A 21,997-nucleotide genomic window follows, 5' to 3' on the forward strand; every position below is an offset into this window, starting at 1 on the left:
GGCATGTAAATATAATGAATCAGGGGAGTGGGAGGCACATAGTGGGGGACTTTGAGGATGCAGTGGCTGGTAATGAATTGTGGAAAGAGTACAGGGGCTAATTAATGTATATATTTATTATGTTGGGAAAATGGCTATTTACAGTTGGTGGGGGCGCAGTGGTGGATTATAATTTATATTTGGAATGGTGGATTGCATAATAACTAATTATGTATTAATGGTGGGTGCACATCTGTATTCAGATGTGTAGTGCAGAAGAAAGGGAAAAAGTGGTGAATGTGCTCTAGAAGCCTTGCTCTAGGTAACTATGTGTTATTTTATGCAGAGACGAGTCCTGGCTGGTAGAAATGATGGCGGTCTGCTCTGCATGAAAAAGAAAAGCAAAGAAAAGGAATTCAGCTACTGATGTTACTGGTGAGTCAGTGTGTTACCTGTACACTGACACTATACACTCTATTACCTTTTCACTGTACACTATATACAGAGCTCCTGTATATACTGTCACTGGTGATCACTGTATTACCTGTACACTGACTCTATATACAAAGCTCCTGTGTATAATGTCACTCGTAATCACTGTATTACCTCTACACTGCGTGCAAGCGTTTCATGGCAAATAGCCAACAGGGTCGCAAGAAGCGTGTTGGGCAAAAAAGGAACAAAATAACTGCCTATGAATTGAGGAAAATAAAGCATGAAGCTGCCAAGATGCCATTTGCCACCAGTTTTGCCATATTTCAGAGCTGCAACGTTACTGGAGTAACAAAAAGCACAAGGTGTGCAATACTCGGGGACATGGCCAAGGTAAGGAAGGCTGAAAAACGACCACCTTTGAACAAGAAACATAACATAAAATGTCAAGACTTGCCAAGAAATATCTTAAGACTGACTTTTCAAAGGTTTTATGGACTAATGAAATGAGAGTGACTCTTGATGGGCCAGATGGATGGGCCGGAGCCTGGATCAGTAAAGGGCAGAGAGCTCCACTCCGACTCAGATGCCAGCAAGGTGGAGGTGGGGTACTGGTATGGGCTGGTATCATCTAAGATGAACTTGTGGGACCTTTTCGGGTTGAGGATGGAGTGAAGCTCAACTCCCAGACCTACTGCCATTTTCTGGAAGACAACTTCTTCAAGCAGTGGTACAGGAAGTCGGTATCGTTCAATAAAAACTTGATTTTCATGCAGAACAATGCTCCATCAGATGCCTCCAACTACTCCACAGCGTGACTGGCCAGTAAAGGTCTCAAAGAAGAAAAAATAATGACATGGCGCCCTTGTTCACCTGACCTGAAACCCATAGAGAACCTGTGGTCCCTCATAAAATGTGAGATCTACAGGGAGGGAAAACAGTACAGCTCTCGGAACAGTGTCTGGGAGGCTGTGGTGGCTGCACGCAATGTTGATCGTAAATAGATCAAGCAACTGACAGAATCTATGGATGGAAGGCTTGTGGATCTCTGTATGATCCAATGTTCAATCCACCAAAAACAAATATGTCAAGATCCTACTTTACCAGAAAAACCAAACAAGAAAAAACAAGGATCCCTAAAATATAAATTTTAATATATAAAGTTTAAAAAGATATTCCAAAATTGGAGACAAGTAGCAAAAATACAAAATATCATAGGGAAAAATGATATGCACCAATAGTATATCCTTTTGGGCCCTATAAATAGACTAAAATGACTACTACCTGACAGTGGAGGTTGGCACCCTAAGTTTCAGTGGTAGGCGCCCCCACTCCACGGTGGCTTGCCCTCCTGTCCCTACAAATCCCTATGATCAAAAAATGTGTCCCTATACACCCATTGCCCCAGTGAAAAAAACACAGAAAAAATTACAAAGTAAACATAAAAAATGAAAAAAATATAAATAATAAATAGAGCGAGTACTTCCCATACTAATAAATGCTCTATTCAGCTCCCAAATGGGAGAAAGTAGGGAATAGTATCCCCTTTGTACCAAAAAATCAATCTGTAGGCACAAATGGTATAAAAAAATATAAGTGTAACACCTGCACTGGGAACTGTCAGGGCAGCTACTGGTATACTGGGATTTACAGACACTAAGAAGAGCTTTGCAGCTGCTGTTAAACGGGGACCTACAGACATTAGCAGATTTTCCTCTGAGCTGCAGTGGACTACGATTCCCAAGGACCCTTGGACTACAATTCCCAGGGATCCTTGTTTCAGTCAGATGACACAGCCTGGATTGGATGAGGAGTGACTTGGAGGGAGGAGCTGGGCACAAAGTGAAAGCAAGAATTCAGAGAAAGAAAAGAGCGTGGCATCTTGCTGGGAGAGACAGCACGGTGGATTTGCATCGCACCACGCTGCAGGTTTGCTGTCCCCTCGGATATACCCGCGCTGCTGGCAAGAGCGCGGATTTGTTTTACTCTCTGGAGCAAGTTGCATCAAGAACTTGGAGAGTTCTGCCGGCACTCCCACCGTATAAAGGACTGAATCTGGCCGCCCCCAGCTGGCGTCCAGAGAACCATCCGACCATTGGAGATGCGCAGTGAGTGCCCTTCTGAGACTTGTGGTCCTACCAGCGCTATTTACAGTGAGTACATTACAGCCCAGACTATTGCCATTAATATTCGTCTAAGTGCACCAACTGTTGTAATTTGCGCGCCAACATCCGCGGCAACTGGGCCCCAACGTTTGGACTGAGTTAAACTAGAAACAAAAACCCTGCTACGTTATACTTGCAGGGTTGAAGTAGAATTAGAGTGTGATGTGTATATGACTTTGATAGAGCACAGTTACTTGTATTGCATGTTATTCTTTTAAATCCATCTCATTTATGCTGCATAGCAATAAACCTGTTAAACTGTTTTACTACTGATCCCTGTGAGTGTGTACTGAGTGTGGCAGGGGCTTCCCGAGTTAGCCCCTGGCAGAAGATAATAGTCCTTCTGCAGTCCCAGAGAGAGCTCCAATCAAGATTCGGGTGGAGGCACTGCGCCCTAGAGAGGTGAGACCCCCCATAACACCCAGTGTACCATGGTAGCCCTAAAAGGGTGTTACAGTGGAGGCACTGCTGAGATACAGAACTAACACAGGAGTATTTACTATGGAGACTTTAACAAAACGAGAAGTGTATTTGTGGTGTGAAGAGATGGATGTTCCTGCCAAACAAAGCTTTGCAGTGAGTGGTGAGCTCTGTGATGCGTCTGATGAAGAGATACTGAAAATAGTTAACTGACTCACTGAACTTGCCCACCCTAAAGTGGTCGACCGCCGGAAGGAAAAGCGGGGACAGTTACCCACAGCCCTGATTTCAACCGGGCAGATCTTGAGAAAAGAATACTTCCCATCCATGGTAGTCATGTCTTCAGAGTATGGTCGACAATGGCAGATCACTTGGCCTACTGAGTCCGAAGTTGAGACCCGACAACAGGAATCAACCACTCAGCCTAGAAAGACTAGTATATATCCACCCTCTTCTCCACCTAGCTTCCGTCCTGAAGAGACAGCGGCCCCTGCTGATGTGCTTATGACAGCTATGGAAAAGTTAGTCAGTCAGTTTGCCAAGATGCAGCCAGAAGGGAACTACCGTCGTCTAAGAACTTCCTCGGGTGCCCTCCCCACCCCTACTAGAGAAGAAGGATATGATACTTGGAGGGATGTCACTTTACAGTGGCAGTGCATTGATGCTGTAAAGAAGCAGAGAATAGTAGAGAGCTTGAAGGGTACTGCTATGGAGGTGGTGCAGGCTGCTTGGCGGAGCAAGCCTCTGGCAACTTATCAAGATTATATGAGTGCTTTAGAAGATGCTTTTGGATCCCTTGAAGATGCTACTGATCTACTCTATAAACTCTGTACCACGTACCAACAGCCAGATGAGAAGATGTCCGACTATCTATATCGACTAGATAAGCTGGTTCATAGAATAATATCTAAAGGTGGCATCAGCCCTAAAGAAGTTGATCAGTGTCACCTGGAACAAGTACTCAGAGGAGCTCTCACTCATGATCCAATTGCCCAGCGGATGAGGTCTTGTGATAGAGAGAAGATTCCTGGTTCTTTTCATGAGTTGCCTAAGGAAGTTGGGAAGGAGGAGGTTATTTTGGCCGCAAGAGAGACGACATCCCCTCGGGTGACTACTGTTGCCTTGAAGCCAGCAGCCGACTGCCGAGAGATAGAACTGTTGAAAGTCATCGAGAAACAGGGGAGCAGATCACACAACTGTTAAGTGCTCAGGCCAAGATAATACAGCGGCTACAAAGTGCTGCGGAGGTAGCCGAGAAGCAAACCCTGGTTTCAGGAAGAGAGAATGATGACCTCGGTAGAGTAGAGAGTAGGAAACCAGAAGGGTGCTTTGTCTGTGGGAGTCCAGGCCATATAGCTCATCAGTGTCCGAAGAGGTGGAGCCCAAAGAATTCTTCACATCTTCCCCATCACCCTCAGAGGCAGTCGGGAAACGGGAAAGGGGGCCAATAGAACCCCATACTGAGCACCCATCAGCAACTAAGACCTACTCTACCGCCCCATCCAATAGTGCATCATCGAAAACCCTGCCTGAAGGTTTAGTGGGACCATCCCCACATGTCCCCGCATATATCAATGGTCAACCTTGCACAGTATTACTGGATAGCGGGTCTCAAGTATCCATCATCTTTGAAGGATGGTATAAGAGATATTTATCCAACGTGCCTCTGAAACCGTTGTCTGGACTCGTGGTGTGGGGACTGAGTGAGCAGAGCTACCCCTACAGAGGATACGTGTCCGTGACGCTACGATTCTCAAAGACTGTTGTTGGAGTGGATAAAGAGATACCCATCATAGCTCTAATCTGCCCAGAGGCCGAGGCAGATGAGAGACCAACACCTGTCATAGTGGGAACAAATGCCAACATCTTCTGTGCGTTAGCTCAGTGGTGTCGGGAAGTTGGGGGAGAAAATTACTCGCAGACCCTATCCATCCACCCAGTCTGCCTGGAGGCCTATGTGAGAACGGAGGAGGAAAAGAGGGAACTACGCCTTGAAAGCTTTGACCCTTGTTTTGAAGGAAGCGAGCTAAAAGTTGACGAGAGGGGGTTGGTCATTGATGGCCTGATGATGCGAGGTGCAGTTTTTACTCTAGGTGAATGGGACATGGGACTCGCCCAAGGAGTGGAGCATCGCATTCGGTTGAAGGATCAAAAGCCTTTTCGAGTGAGATCCCGAAGATTGGCCCCGGCGGATATCAAAGATGTCAGGCAGCATCTACGCGGTATGTTAGACACAGGAGTCATCATAGAGTCTAGTAGCCCCTATGCTTCCCCCATCGTGATAGCTCGAAAGAAAAATTGAGCTATTCGGATGTGTGTGGATTATCGTACCTTGAATAAACGTACGATCCCCGACCAGTACACTGTGCCCCGAATCGATGAAGCTTTGGATTGCCTGCAAGGGAGCCAATGGTTTTCTGTGTTAGATCTCTGGAGTGGCTACTATCAGATACCCATGTCAAAAGAAGATCAAGAGAAGACCGCTTTTATCTGCCCCATTGGGTTCTTCGAGTTTCAGAGACTGCCTCAAGGACTGACAGGTGCTCCGGCCACTTTTCAGAGATGTATGGACAAAGTAGTGGGGGACATGCACTTACGTGAGGTCCTGGTTTATCTAGATGATCTAATTGTTTTTGGGAAGACTCTGGAAGAACACAACCAGCGGTTGTTCAAGGTGCTGGATCGGTTGAAGGAGGCTGGGTTGAAGTTGTCCCTTGACAAGTGCCGGATTTGCCAGACGACTGTGAAATATGTGGGGCACATAGTCAGCAGAGAAGGAATTTCCACCGACCCCGCCAAAGTGGAGGCTGTTGTAAACTGGCCTAAACCCACCAAACTGAAGGAGCTTAGGTCCTTTTTAGGATTTTGCGGATACTACCGAAGATTTGTACCCCAGTACTCTCAGATTGTGAAGCCGTTAACTGCCCTTACTCAGGGGTATCCCCCTTCCGGGAGGACAGCCCACTCCTCAAGGTCAGGAAAGAGGGTCTACTTCAAAGTTAATGAACTTTTTGGGGATAGATGGACACCGGCATGCGACGAGGCATTCGAGAAACTGAAGTCATGCTTGACCCAAACCCCAGTGTTGGCCTATGCAGACCCCAGTAAACCAAATGTGTTACATGTAGATGCTTCTCTTGATGGACTAGGAGGGATTCTCTATCAAGACCATGAAGGCTGTCTGCGTCCCGTCTACTACATTAGTCGAGGGTTGACTCCCAGTGAACGCAACTACCCAGCTCACAAACTGGAGTTTCTGGCTTTGAAATGGGCTGTAGTGGACACGCTGCATGACTACCTCTATGGGGTACCCTTTGTGATTCATACCGACAACAATCCATTAACCTACGTGAGAACCACGGCAAAACTGGATGCCACGGGGTACCGGTGGCTTGGCTTGCCGCACTCTCTTTGTACGATTTCAGCTTAAAGTATCGACCGGGGATCAGTAACATTGATGCAGACACACTCTCTCGCCTGCCTAGGGAACCCTTAAATGAGGAAGAAGAACGAGGATGGATAGAGGTCCCTGCCCCTGAGGTGAAGACTCTGTGCCATAGACATCAAACAAATGCTCTCCCTATGCAGGGTTGTGCTGAATTCTTAGGAGTATCCAGTGAAGCACTCCCGTTGTTGTACTGCCGAGTGACAAATGTAACCCCAGACTTTCTCCCTCAACTGACTCGTAATCAAGTCCAAAAGGCACAGCAGGAGGATCGATCAGTGGGGGTTGTCTGATGGTGGGTTAAGAGGGGCTGGAGGCCCGAAAAGAATGCATTACGAACAGAGGAATCTGTCCTGCTGACTCGGCAGCTAGAGTCTCTGGTAATAAGAAATGGACTACTATACCGGGAGGCAAAGCGCCAGAAGGGACGAGTCCGCCGACAGCTGGTGTTACCCACCCAATTTCGGAGGATGGTCATGAAGTCCCTGCATAATGACCATGGACATCTTGGCATCGAAACGACCATGAGTCTTGTGGCTGACCGATTTTACTGGCCTCGGATGGAAGCGGATATTGAAGAATACTGCAAATCATTATCCCGGTGTGTGTTGAGAAAAACCTTGCCTTTGAGAACAGCCCCCCTTGTGAACATTACCAGTGATGGCCCACTTGAGCTAGTGTGCATTGATTTCCTCTCCATCGAGCCTGATGAAAGCAATGTCAGTAATGTGTTAGTGGTCACTGACCATTTCACCCGATATGCCCAAGCCTACCCCACCAAAGATCAAAGGGCAACTACTGTAGCAAAAACACTATGGGAGAAGTTCTTCGTGCATTATGGGCTGCCTGCCCGCATCCATACCGATCAAGGAAGAGCTTTCGAAAGTAGACTAATCAAGGAGCTATGCGCCATCTGTGGGATCAAAAAATCCAGAACCACCCCGTATCACCCCCAAGGGGACCCTCAACCTGAGAGGTTCAACCGTACCCTTCTGAACATGTTGGGCACTTTGGATCCCAGGAAGAAGGGACAATGGAGCAGGCATGTGAGTCAGTTGGTTCATGCCTACAATTGCACCACAAATGAGTCAACGGGATACTCGCCTTATTTTCTCATGTTTGGAAGAAAAGCCCGGCTACCAGTGGATATTAGTTTTGGGACATCCTTTGACAATTTTAATGGGAAGACCTACTTAAAATATGTGTCCCAGCTAAAAGAAGATTTAAAAAAACCTTACAGATTGGCAGAGCAGGCCTCTGGTCGATCAGGGAAGCGCAATAAGACTCGCTACAACTGTAGAGTTCAGGAACAAGTTTTACTGCCTGGAGATAGAGTCCTTATCCAACTTATAGGTCTTACTGGGAAGCACAAGCTTGCTGATCGGTGGTGTCCTGTTCCTTATGTGGTGATGGGGAAGCTGCCTGGTGTCCTGGCCTACAGAGTGAAGCCCAAGAAAGGGGGTGGAGCTGTCAAAACCTATCATCGACACCATTTGTTGCCTGTGGGAAAAAACATCCCGTTACCGCCATTGCCAACCCAAGGAGGTCTTCCATGCAATAGGAGAAGTCGTAGGTGTCAACAACCACCCCAGCCTGGAGTTGCTTCAGGAGGAAGTGACCGCGAGTCCGGGGATGAATGGGGACCCGACGGTCAATGGAGCTACAGGTGGACTGAGGACCCATGCCCCATAGGTGGGGGCCCTGAAAACCAGACTCCTGAAGTGGAATCACAAAAAAGGGACATTTGTCAGGAGGCGAGTGCGCTCTGCCCACCATTGGGGAGAGTTCAGAAGAGGGACATTTATTAAATGAAGAGACCCACCTGGAGGAGCCCTATTTGGCCTTATTTCCCAGTATCTCCCATGTGTCCAGGAGGTGGTTTGTGTGCATGTAAATTTGGTGTTAATCAGGATGCTTTAACCCCCATTCATATTTCAGGTAGTGAGTCCTCATGTCATGCTGGGACACTTTCAATAACTCACCAGGGGGAGAATGTAACACCTGCACTGGGAACTGTCAGGGCAGCTACTGGTATACTGGGATTTACAGACACTAAGAAGAGCTTTGCAGCTGCTGTTAAATGGGGACCTACAGACATTAGCAGATTTTCCTCTGAGCTGCAGTGGACTACGATTCCCAAGGACCCTTGGACTACAATTCCCAGGGATCCTTGTTTCAGTCAGATGACACAGCCTGGATTGGATGAGGAGTAGTGTTGAGCGATACCGTCCGATACTTGAAAGTATCGGTATCGGAAAGTATCGGCCGATACCGGCAAAGTATCGGATCTAATCCGGTACCGATACCCGATACCAATACAAGTCAATGGGACTCAAGTATCGGACGGTATCCCTGATGGTTCCCAGGGTCTGAAGGAGAGGAAACTCTCCTTCAGGCCCTGGGATCCATATTAATGTGTAAAAGAAAGAATTAAAATAAAAAATATTGCTATACTCACCTCTCCGACGCAGCCTGGACCTCACCGAGGGAACCGGCAGCGTTCTTTGCTTAAAATGCGCGCGTTTACTTCCTTCCGTGACGTCACGGCTTGTGATTGGTCGCGTGCCGCCCATGTGGCCGCGACGCGACCAATCACAGCAAGCCGTGACGTAATTTTCAGGTCCTGAATGCCTAATTCTAGGCATTCAGGATTTTAAAATTACGTTCCGGCTTGTGATTGGTCGCGTCGCGGTCACATGGGCGACGCGACCAATCACAAGCCGTGACGTCACGGGAGGCAGGAAACGCGCGCATTTTAAAATTACGTCACGGCTTGTGATTGGTTGCGTGCCGCCCATGTGACCGCGACGCGACCAATCACAGCAAGCCGTGACGTAAATTTCAGGTCCTGAATGCAGAATTAGGCATTCAGGACCTGAAAATTACGTCACGGCTTGCTGTGATTGGTCGCGTCGCGGCCACATGGGCGGCACGCGACCAATCACAAGCCGTGACGTCACGGAAGGAAGTAAACGCGCGCATTTTAAGCAAAGAACGCTGCCGGTTCCCTCGGTGAGGTCCAGGCTGCGTCGGAGAGGTGAGTATAGCAATATTTTTTATTTTAATTCTTTCTTTTACACATTAATGTTGTTTCGATACCGATACCCGATACCACAAAAGTATCGGATCTCGGTATCGGAATTCCGATACCCGCAAGTATCGGCCGATACCCGATACTTGCGGTATCGGAATGCTCAACACTAATGAGGAGTGACTTGGAGGGAGGAGCTGGGCAGAAAGTGAAAGCAAGAATTCAGAGAAAGAAAAGAGCGTGGCATCTTGCTGGGAGAGACTGAGCACCGTGGATTTGCATTGCACCACGCTGCAGGGTTGCTGTCCCCTCGGATATAAGCGCTGCTGGAGAGAGCGCGGCTTTGTTTTACCCTCTGGAGCAAGTTGCATCAAGAACTTGGAGAGTTCTGCCGGCACTCTCACCGTATAAAGGACTGAATCCGGCTGCCCCCAGAGAACCATCCGACCGTTGGAGACGCACAGTGAGTGCCCTTCTGAGACTTGTGGTCCTACCAGCGCTATTTACAGTGAGTACATTACAGCCCAGACTATTGCTATTAATATTCGTCTAAGTGCTCCAACTGTTCTAATTTGCGCGCCAACATCCGTGGCAACTGGGCCCCAACGTTTGGACTGAGTTAAACTAGAAGAAACAAAAACCCTGCTACGTTATACTTGCAGCGTTGAAGTAGAATTAGAGTGTGATGTGTATATGACTTTGACAGAGCACAGTTACTTGTATTGCATGTTATTCTTTTAAATCCATCTCATTTATGCTGCATAGCAATAAACCTGTTAAACTGTTTATGGCTACGTTCACATTTGCGTTGTGCGCCGCAGCGTCGGCGCCGCAGCGCACAACGCAAACAAAAACGCGGCAAAACGCATGCACAACGCTGCGTTTTGCGCCGCATGCGTCCTTTTTTTCATTGATATCGGACGCAGCAAAAATGCAACTTGCTGCGTCCTCTGCGCCCCGACGCGGGCGCCGCAGGGACACATGCGGCGCCAAACGCAAGTGCACCGCATGTCCATGCGCCCCCATGTTAAATATAGGGGCGCATGATGCATGCGGCGCCGCTGCGGCGCCTGACGCTGCGGCGAGGACCGCAAATGTGAACGTAGCCTTACTCCTGATCCCTGTGAGTGTGTACTGAGTGTGGCAGAGGCTTCCCGAGTCAGCCCCTGGCAGAAGATAATAGTCCTTCTGCAGTCCCAGAGAGAGCTCCAATCAAGATTCGGGTGGAGGCACTGCGCCCTGGAGAGGTGAGACCCCCCATAACACCCAGTGTACCGTGGTAGCCCTAAAGGGGTGTTACATCAGTAATAAATAGACCAGGTGCTTCCCCCAATAATAAATGCTCTATTCAGCTCCCTAATGGGAAACAATAGGGAATAGTATCCCCTTTATACCAAAATGTCAATCTGTAGGCACATATAGTGTAAGATTATATGCTTGTCTCATTTGTTCTGTAGTGTTATTAGGAGAAAGCCAAAAACTGAACATTCTATGCCACTTTTAAAGAAATGTATATACATTCTGAATCACCAATAATAACCATTTATATAAAGTTTTGCAGCTGATCAATACCCCTCAGATGAAATACAAAACGGAGTTTGCTTTCCCCATTAGGCCACCGATCGACCCCCACAAAAATCACAGGCCACTTTCAAACATAATAGTTCCAGAGACCTCAGCACGTGATACCTCAAAAAGTCATATATTCCCTTTAGGTAGGGTTTCAACACATTATCATAGTCTGCACATTTGAGGCCGATACTATTCATCAACTCATATCACATATAATGCTCAGATAGCCATATACTCATCTGTGCTGTGATATAGAGGGTCGCTGTCACACTGAATCATCGGTAAGCCACACATGAGCGACATCCCAGGTAGTATCCAACGCATTTCCCCCCCCCCCCCCCCGTGGGAATAGCGGGGGTTCATCAGGGAATGTTGGCCATCACAGTGGAATAGAGCTCGGTGGCCTAATGGGGATAGCAAACTATTGCTATTGTAAGGTGACATTAAGCCAGATTAATAATGGAAAGGCGTCAATTATGTCACCTATCCATTGTTAATCCAATTGTATGAAAGGGTTAAAAAAACACACACATTATTAAAAAGTATTTTAATGAAATAAACACACAGGTTGTTTTAATATTTTATTGCTCTCTCAATCCACCTGAAGACCCGCGCTCGGCAAAATAATAAACCAACAATATACATACCTTCTGTTGATCTGTCACGTCCCACGAAGTAAATCCATCTGAAGGGGTTAAATCATTTTACAGCCAGGAGCTGTGCTAAAGCACTCGCTCGTGCCTGTAAACCCCGGGTACTGAAAGGAAAGCAGGATGATCTGTACTTACCTTGAGCGTCATCACCCTGAACACACCATCCCCACTGTCAAACATGGTGGTGGCAGCATCATGGTTTGGGCCTGCTTTTCTTCAGCAGGGACAGGGAAGATGGTTAAAATTGATGGGAAGATGGATGGAGTCAAATACAGGATCATTCTTGAAGAAAACCTGTTGGAGTCTGCAAAAGACCATAGACTGGAACAGAGATTTGTCTTCCAGCAATACAGTGATCCCAAACATAAAGCAAAATCTACAATGGAATGGATCACAAATAAACGTATCCAGGTGTTAGAATGGCCAAGTCAAAGTCCAGACCTCAATCCAATCGAGAATCTGTGGAAAGAGCTGAAAAATACGATCTCCATCAAACCTCACTGAGCTCGAGCTGTTTGCCAAGATAGAATGGGCAAGAATTTCAGTCTCTCGATGTACAATACTGATAGAGACGTACCCCAAGCGACTTGCAGCTGTAATCGCAGCAAAAGGTGGCACAACAAAGTATTAAGTTAAAGGGGCCGAATAATATTTCAAAACCCCCCTTTTCAGCTTTTGAATTTCCACAAAAATTTACAATAACCAATAAATTTCGCTCAACTTCACAATTATGTTCCACTTGTTGTTGATTCTTCACCAAAAATTTACATTTGGTATCTTTATGTTTGAAGCATGTGGAGCGCCCCCGGTAGGGCAATGGGGTACTCGGTACCGGGTCCTTCGGTTCTCAGTGGGGGATGTCACGGTGGCTGACCCGGGCCATGACCCTAGGGACTTCCATTGTAAATGGGGGAAAGGTCTTTAAAGGGATAATGTTCGTGACGCCACCTGTGGTATTCGGTCAGGGTGACCAACGCTGCTTAGGGGTCTGCTGGGGTGATGTAATGGCAGCTAGGTGGTATACCTTCCCACAGGTGAAGTGTATCCCCAGGGCTTCCCAGTGGTGTAGATGGTGGATGGTGTGAGGCGCAGTGAAGAACGAGGACACAAGGTTGAAGTCTCTTTACCTTTTTACTGAAGGCTTCAGCATCCACAGTCCAGAGCACCAGATCACAGGGCAGGCAGAGTCTGGCCAGTCTGAAGGCAAATCCAGAGTCCCCTTATCCAGGTGGAAATCAGTAGCCTTCCTCTAGCGCCTGGGTGTTGTAGTACCTTCCTGCTAAGCTTCTCAGTAAGGTCGTCACAACTGTTGTAGATGTTCTAGATGTTATGTCTCTCTCTCCGTCCCCCTGATGGTATGGATAGGATAAACCCGTATGACTGGTGGCCTGAGGCTTTTTACAGGGACTCTAGCACGCCCCGGCCCCCACAGTTGCCACCGTGCATCCTGGGTATAGGTCGGGCAACTAATATGGAATTAGCTGTCCTGCCGGTCTCTGGAGCAAGGCTTGGAGACGATGACTCCCTCGGTGTTCCGGCTACCGGATCCTGCGCCTCAGAAAGGAGGCAGCCTTTTGCAGGGCAGAACTCCTTCTGGTTTCCTCTCCTTTTGCTATGACTTCGTTTCTCACTCTCTACAATACAATTCTCTTCCAATGTCTCTTTCTTAGGATGCTGCCACACGTCGGGCAGGCGCAGCTCCGTGGCCTTCTGTCTAGGCCTCTGACAGGATCCCACCCCTGTCAGGGACCCACTACCTGAGCGGAGCCCAGATAGCAGCTAACTGGGTGAAGCCCAGCTCGCCTCTCCTGCTGCTTATATGTTGCTCCTTCCCCTCTGGCTGCCTGAGTGGCGCACCCTGGGTGAAGCCCAGTCAGCTTCTGCCTCACTTCCTATCCAGACCACCAGTTTTACCTAATTGTGAGGAGTGCCCTAGTATATAGGAGCATTGCTCCCCCTGGTGGACTGGAGTGTGAAGTGTGTTGTGTTGTTTGTGATACCTGGTAAAGAGATCTCCTTTATTGCCTTCAGACGTAACATCACTCCCCCTGGTGGAAGAACGACATTACTGCAACGACCAGGACCCTGGGGCGCTGCACATGACATGTGGGAAAAGGTTGAAAAGTTCAAGGGGGCCAAATACTTTCGCAAGGCACTATATATATATATATATATATATATATATATATATATATATATATATATATATATATATATATAATGTGTGTCACTAACATCGGCCCTAAGCCCTCTTTTGGGTGGATGTTAAATGTTGCAGTGGTCACTCACACGTTAAAGGGGTTGACGATTTTCAGTTAAGGATGTCTTTAGGTGGCGTTTGGTATATAAAAAAACAAACCATGCTATACTCATCTTCCCTGGGTCCACCAGTGAGTCTCTGCCATGGCTGCAGTGCCAATGTGTCATGTCGGACGCTGTTCAGACCAGGTCGTTCGACAGACAGCGGTAATTCCGCTTTTGACCACTATTTGCTCATTGGCGTCGGCTAGATTTTATCTAGCTGTTCCGGGGTTAATTTACCTGATCCTCGGATTGGAAGCTGGGCCATGCCCATGGCCTTTAAATAGTTCTCCTGATCATTGGGCGTCGCCGATTATAGCTTCTGTCTTGTGCGTTGTTATCTCGGTCTGGAGTGGAGAGCTGGTTGTTGGACATTCGTTGCTGGTGGTGTATTTTCCTTAGTCTTATTTACTCCTTCCTATATTTGTATTTATTTTGCCCTGCACATTTATAGTGTATTCCTGAGTGACTGCGGCGTGGTGTATATTCCTTTATCCTTGTCTGTACTAACTGTGGGTATTGGTGTATTACCTCTTCACTGGGTGGGGGGCGGTTGGTTTCAGCCTAGGGTTGAAACAGGAGACAGGGTGAGGGTCGAGGCCTGGACATGCACACCATCAGTGTAAACTCCAGGTAGAGGGTCAGTCAGGATTTCCCTAGTCTGAGGGAAATTGCAGGGGCCCGGGTTATTAGCTCTCGCTCACCTAGTCTCCCTGTGACATTATAATCGGCCCAACAAAAAAAAGGGTTTCTTTTTTTTTTCTCTTGTCATGGATCCCATGACTTCCATAACCCACCAGTTGGAGGCGCTGTCCCTACAGGTCACTAAGTTGAGGGGGCAGTTCAGCAACAGGGACTAGCAGTATCTAATGTGCAAGCTGGAGCGACAGGAAGAGTTGCTGAGCCTAAATTCCCTTTGCCTGAAAAATTTGCTGGGGAACGCAGTAAATTTGTTTCTTTTTGTGAAGCTTGCAAACTATATTTCCGTATGCGCCCGATCTCCTCGGGTAATGAGGCTCAGCGTGTGGGCTTGGTGTTGTCATTATTAAGCGGGGATCCCCAAGCATGGGCGTTTTCTTTGCCATCTGATTCTGTTGCATTTGACTCTGTGGAGAGTTTTTTTTCTTCTCTTGGGAAAATCTACGATGAACCTGACAGAATGGCTCTAGCAGAATCTAAGATACGCACTATTTGCCAGGGGGAGCGAGTTGCAGAGGATTACTGTTCTGAATTTCGTCACTGGGCAATCAATACACAATGGAATGATCCAGCATTGCGGAGTCAGTTTATTCATGGGGTTTCTGGAAGGGTTAAAAAAGCTCTTCTGATGTACGAGACTCCTGCTTCTCTAGATTCCGCTATGAGTCTGGTTGTCCGCATTGATCGCCGTTTGGGTCAGGGGGAGCATGAGACACCGCCTATGGGAGAGGGTTTAGGTTCACGTGTGGTTGCTGCAGGTGAGCCCACGGAGCCTATGCAAATCGCAGGGGTGTCACATGTGAAGCGTCGAGCCCCTGAGCTCAGGAAGCAGGGTGCCTGTTTTTACTATGGTAAAACTGGTCATTTTATTAACATCTGTCCTCTGCTGTCTAAGAAAAATGCAACGGCGGAAAACTTCTAAGCTCAGAGGGTGTGGAGGAGACCAATCTGAGCTTATGTATAACCTCCATGGTGGTTTCTAAATGCATGCTCCCTGCTAAGGTTTTTATCGCTGGCAGTGAGCTGCCAATTACTGTTTTTGTGGATAGTGGTTCAGCCACAAATCTCATTGATAAGGAGTTTGCGCGCACAGGTTTTAGGATTGAAAAACTGTCTGATCCTATCCGTGTGGTCACCATCAATGCTGCTCCTCTCTCTCAGGGGGAGATTACTGAATTTGTGGCTGAGGTGAAACTCCACATTGGGCTTCTACATTCCGAGCGGGTTACATGTAAGGTGCTCAGGAATCTTCCTGCTCAGGTGGTTTTGGGTTTTCCTTGGTTATCCATGCACAACCCGGTAATTGACTGGAAAACGCAGGACATAATTCAGTGGAGCGAGTTTTGCCAGGAGAATTGCCTGGCCACATGTGTGGCTGCGGTGACTTCAAGCGTTCCGGAGTCACTTCTGGATTTTGTGGATGTGTTCTCTGAAAAGGGTTGTTCAGAGTTTCCGCCACATCGTCCCTATGACTGTTCTATCAGGTTTAAACCAGGGGCCAAGTTGCCTAAAGCAAGGATGTTTAACATCTCCGGTCCAGAGAGACAAGCATTAAAAGATTATATTGCTGAAAGCTTGAGCAAAGGGCACATCAGGCCGTCATCCTCGCCGGTGGCAGCAGGGTTCTTCTTCGTGAAGAAGAAAGATGGCGGATTACGCCCGTGTTTGGATTTCAGGGAGTTGAACCAGATTACGGTTCGTGATCCATACCCGATGCCACTGATACCAGATTTGTTCAACCAGGTGGCGGGTGCTAAGTGGTTTACCAAGCTTGACCTCAGGGGGGTGTACAACCTCATAAGAGTCCGTCAAGGTGATGAGTGGAAGACGGCTTTTAATACCCCTGAGGGTCATTTTGAAAATTTGGTGATGCCTTTTTGGGTTGACTAACGCACCTGCAGTGTTTCAACATTTCATCAATGATGTGTTCTCGCGTGTTTTGGGGAAATTCATTATCGTGTACCTAGATGACATCCTCATATATTCTTGCGACCGGGATGCTCATTTAAATCATGTCAGGCAGGTGTTACAGCTTCTCAGAGAGAATAAGCTGTATGCTAAACTTGAGAAATGTGTATTTTCTGTTCAAGAGTTGCCTTTCTTGGGTTATATTGTGTCTGCTTCTGGTTTTAAAATGGACACCGCTAAGGTGCAAGCGGTGCTGCATTGGGAACGTCCTGATAACCTGAAAGCACTTCAGCGGTTCCTTGGGTTTTCTAACTACTATAGGAAATTTATCAAGGATTTTTCCATCATTGCTAAACCGCTAACTAACATGACTAAAAAGGGTGCCAATTTCTCCGTTTGGCCTGAGGCTGCTGTGCGCGCATTTGAATTTCTTAAGAACAGTTTTGTTTCAGCCCCCATTCTTGTGCAGCCAGACGTATCAAAACCCTTTGTTGTGGAAGTCGATGCGTCTGAGGTTGGTGTGGGGGCGGTACTATCTCAAGGCTCATCTTTGAGTGGTTTGCGTCCGTGCGCCTATTTCTCCAAGAAACTGTCGTCCGCCGAACGTAACTACGATATCGGCAACAGGGAGTTGTTGGCAATCAAGTTGGCCTTTGAGGAATGGCGACACTTCTTGGAGGGGTCGGTACATCAGGTTACTGTTATTACCGATCATAACAATCTGCTGTATTTGGAGTCAGCCAAGCGTCTGTCCCCCAGGCAGGCTCGCTGGGCATTGTTTTTCACGCGGTTCAATTTTGTTGTCACTTACAGACCGGGGTCTAAAAACACTAAGGCGGATGCTCTGTCCAGGTGTTTTCCGGGGGGTGAACCTCGAGAAGATCCAGTACCCATCCTCCAAAAGGGTGTTGTGGTTTCGGCTCTCACTACCGAGGTTGAGGCTGAGATTGCCGAGGCTCAGGAGGAGGTACCATCGGAGCTTCCCATCAACAAATCTTTTGTACCGCTTCATCTCCGCTTAAAGGTTTTGGCGGAGCATCATGATGCAGTCCTGGCTGGCCACCCAGGGGTTAGAGGTACCTTGGAGTTGGTGTCATGTCGGTTTTGGTGGCCCAAGATCTGACAGGACGTGGTCTCATACGTGTCAGCTTGTACCACGTGCGCTAGGGCTAAGACACCCCGCTCCCGTCCTGTTGGCACACTACTTCCTCTTGAAGTACCTAGTAAGCCATGGACGGAAATCTCCATGGATTTCATCACTGATTTGCCCTCATCAGCTGGGAACACGGTCATCTTGGTGATTATTGATCGGTTTTCTAAAATTTCGCACTTTGTGTCTTTGCCTTCGTTGCCTAACGCTAAGACTCTGGCTCAGGTATTTGTGCAGGAGGTGGTCAGACTTCATGGGGTTCCGTCTGACATCGTGTCTGATAGGGGGTCTCAGTTTGTGGCAAAATTTTGGAAAGCATTTTGCTCACGGCTGGGGATCAAGTTGTCTCATTCTTCGGCATTCCATCCTCAGTCAAATGGTCAGACTGAGCGTATGAACCAAAATTTGGAACAATACCTACGCTGCTTTGTCTCTGATAACCAGGAGGAGTGGTCTACCTTTCTTCCTTTGGCTGAGTTTGCCATCAATAATCACCGCCAGGAGTCGTCTGGGGAGTCTCCGTTTTTTTGTGTTTACGGGCTACATCCTCAATTTTGTACCTTGAGTCAGAGGGGCTCTTCCGGCGTTCCGGAGGAGGATCAGTTAGGAGCACAATTGTCATCAGTCTGGAGGAGAGTTAAACAGCGCCTGTTGAGTGTGGGTGCTAGGTACAAACGTGTGGCTGACAGTAGGCATGTGCCAGGTCCGGACCTGAGTGTGGATGACTGGGTGTGGTTATCCACACAAAACATAAGACTCAAAATACCATCCCTTAAATTGGGTCCACGGTTTATTGGTCCATTTAGGGTCACTGCCGTCATTAACCCAGTAGCGTACCATTTGGAGCTCCCTACGGTGTATAAGATACACAACGTGTTCCACAGGTCTCTTCTAAAGAAGGTGGTGGGTTCTGTGGACGCGGCGCCTATGCCACCTCCAGTCTTGGTGGATGGTAATTTGGAGTTTGAAGTCACCAGGGTGGTTGACTCTCGTGTAGTGCGTCGCATTTTACAGTACTTGGTACACTGGCGTGGTTATGGGCCTGAGGAGAGGTCCTGGGTACCAGCCTGGGATATTCATGCGGATCGGCTGGTCAGTTTTTTTCATCGTCGCCATCCAGACAAGCTGGGTCCTATAAGCCGTGAAGGCTCTGGGGTCCCTCGTAGAAGGCGGGGTACTGTCATGTCGGACGCTGTTCAGACCAGGTCGTTCGACAGACAGCGGTAATTCCGCTTTTGACCACTATTTGCTCATTGGCGTCGGCTAGATTTTATCTAGCTGTTCCGGGGTTAATTTACCTGATCCTCGGATTGGAAGCTGGGCCATGCCCATGGCCTTTAAATAGTTCTCCTGATCATTGGGCGTCGCCGATTATAGCTTCTGTCTTGTGCGTTGTTATCTCGGTCTGGAGTGGAGAGCTGGTTGTTGGACATTTGTTGCTGGTGGTGTATTTTCCTTAGTCTTATTTACTCCTTCCTATATTTGTATTTATTTTGCCCTGCACATTTATAGTGTATTCCTGAGTGACTGCGGCGTGGTGTATATTCCTTTATCCTTGTCTGTACTAACTGTGGGTATTGGTGTATTACCTCTTCACTGGGTGGTGGGCGGTTGGTTTCAGCCTAGGGTTGAAACAGGAGACAGGGCGAGGGTCGAGGCCTGGACATGCACACCATCAGTGTAAACTCCAGGTAGAGGGTCAGTCAGGATTTCCCTAGTCTGAGGGAAATTGCAGGGGTCCGGGTTATTAGCTCTCGCTCACCTAGTCTTCCCGTGACACAATGTCATGTCAGTGAGCTCAACGGCTAGGAGTGGGGCATTATATCTACACTGGCAGAGATGTTGAACAAACTGATCAGCTCCTGCGCTGCTCCTGTTGCATCACTGTCACAGCCAATGTCAGACACTGGGGCAGCGGCAGAGACTGACCATCGGGCAGTGAATACAATGCGTTATTTTTTAGTACCAAACTGTGCTCAGGGACAAGGATTAAATGAAAGGTGACAAGTCCAACCTCTAGATAGATAGATAGATTAGATTTCAATGCTGTATTTGTACAATTCCTGCCTACCCTCATAAGAACATACAAGTTAGGGTACTAGCGTTTTTGTGCATACGTCGCAATGCGTAGTTTTGGCGAAAAAATGCATCCTGCAAAAGTGCTTTTGTTTTTTCTCCATAGACTAACATTAGCGACGCATTGCGACGCATTGACACACGTCGCAACCGTCGTGCGACGGTTGCGTCGTGTTGTGGCGGACCGTCGGCAGCAAAAAACGTTGCTTGCAACGTTTTTTGCTGCGTCGAGAATGTCTTTTCCGACCGCGCATGCGCGGCCGGAACTCCGCCCCCTCCTCCCCGCACCTCTCAATGGGGCAGCGGATGCGCAGAAAAACAGCATCCGCTGCACCCGTTGTGCAGCGCAAACAACGCTAGCGTCGGTACATCGGCCCGACGCACTGCGACGGGCCGAGTACGACACTAGTGTGAGAGTAGCCTAAGGCTACTTTCACACTAGCGTCGTGCACTGTGGAAGCGCCGCACAACGGTGACAGCGGATGCAGTTTTACAATGCATCCGCTGCCCCATTGTGATGTGCGGGGAGGTGGGGGTGGAGTTCCGGCCGCGCATGCGCGGTCAGAAAAGACGGTCACGACGCACAAAAAAACGTTACATGTAACTTTTTTTGTGGTGACGGTCCGACGCAACACGACGCAACCGCAGCACGACGGTTGCGACGTGTGGCAATGCGTCGCACTGCGTCGCTAATGCAAGTCTATGGAGAAAAAACGCATCCTGCAAGCAATTTTGCAGGATACGTTTTTTCTACAAAACGACGCATAGCGACGTGCAGTGCACGACGCTAGTGTGAAAGTAGCCTTATAGCCTACCGTTACCATTGTCAGGAGATTTTGTTCTCACCTAGTTACAAAATTGTCATGTCTCACCATCGCCTCATCCTTTTCTCTTACTTACAAAACTGAGAATTCTCTCGCACAAGTTCCGTTCCCATTAACTATACAAAAGGAAACACCAAATAGCTTTTCTCAGCATGAATTTTGTGAACTGCAGCAGGATATAAAAGAAACACAGGAATTTAGCATTGAAAGCAAAAACTTTATACTCAGGCTCTTTGAATTTTACTTTTACTCCAGAAAAAGCTCATGTGTATGATCCTGGATCCAAATACTCACAAATAACATTTTTTCAGCTTTAGTAGGAAATCCAAATCCTTACAAATAACGTTTATTTTCTGTGTAAAAAAAAAATCTGAGTTTTTTCTTAAATTACCGTATATACTCGAGTATAAGCCGACCCGAGTATAAGCCGACCCCCCTAATTTTGCCACAAAAAACTGGGAAAACTTATTGACTCGAGTATAAGCCTAGGGGGAAAAATGCAGCAGGTACCGGTGAATTTCAAAATTAAAAATAGATGCTCCATACCGTTCATTATGGCCCCATAGATGCTCCACATAAAGCTGTGCCACATATAATGCTCTGCACCGTTCATTATGGCCCCATAGATGCTCCACATAAAGCTGTGCCATATATACAATGCTCTGCACCGTTGCCCCATAGCTGTGCCACATATATAATGCTCTGCACCATTGCCCCATAGCTGTGCCATATAGTGCTCTGCACCGTTGCCCCATAGCTGTGCCATATATATAATGCTCTGCACCATTGCCCCATAGCTGTGCCATATAGTGCTCTGCCCCATAGCTGTGCCATATAGTGCTCTGCCCCATAGCTGTGCCATATAGTGCTCTGCCCCATAGCTGTGCCATATAGTGCTCTGCCCCATAGCTGTGCCATATAGTGCTCTGCCCCATAGCTGTGCCATATAGTGCTCTGCCCCATAGCTGTGCCATATAGTGCTCTGCCCCATAGCTGTGCCATATAGTGCTCTGCCCCATAGCTGTGCCATATAGTGCTCTGCCCCATAGCTGTGCCATATAGTGCTCTGCCCCATAGCTGTGCCATATAGTGCTCTGCCCCATAGCTGTGCCATATAGTGCTCTGCCCCATAGCTGTGCCATATAGTGCTCTGCCCCATAGCTGTGCCATATAGTGCTCTGCCCCACAGCTGTGCCATATAGTGCTCTGCCCCATAGCTGTGCCATATAGTGCTCTGCCCCATAGCTGTGCCATATAGTGCTCTGCCCCATAGCTGTGCCATATAGTGCTCTGCCCCATAGCTGTGCCATATAGTGCTCTGCCCCATAGCTGTGCCATATAG

At 47.8% G+C, this 21,997-nt stretch overlaps 1 long non-coding RNA gene across 1 annotated transcript in view; it reads left to right on the plus strand.

The window, feature by feature from the left end:
* Nucleotides 1-325: 325 nt before the first annotated feature.
* LOC143817992 (uncharacterized) overlaps nt 326-21,997 on the plus strand; it is a 42,619-nt gene continuing 20,947 nt past the window's right edge. Inside the window, exon 1 of the long non-coding RNA XR_013224245.1 lies at nt 326-414. This is a non-coding gene — a long non-coding RNA (uncharacterized LOC143817992). The remainder of the gene's footprint in view (nt 415-21,997) is intronic.

This window comes from Ranitomeya variabilis, chromosome 3 (assembly GCF_051348905.1).
Source record: "Ranitomeya variabilis isolate aRanVar5 chromosome 3, aRanVar5.hap1, whole genome shotgun sequence".
Classification (NCBI taxonomy): Eukaryota; Metazoa; Chordata; class Amphibia; order Anura; family Dendrobatidae; genus Ranitomeya; species Ranitomeya variabilis.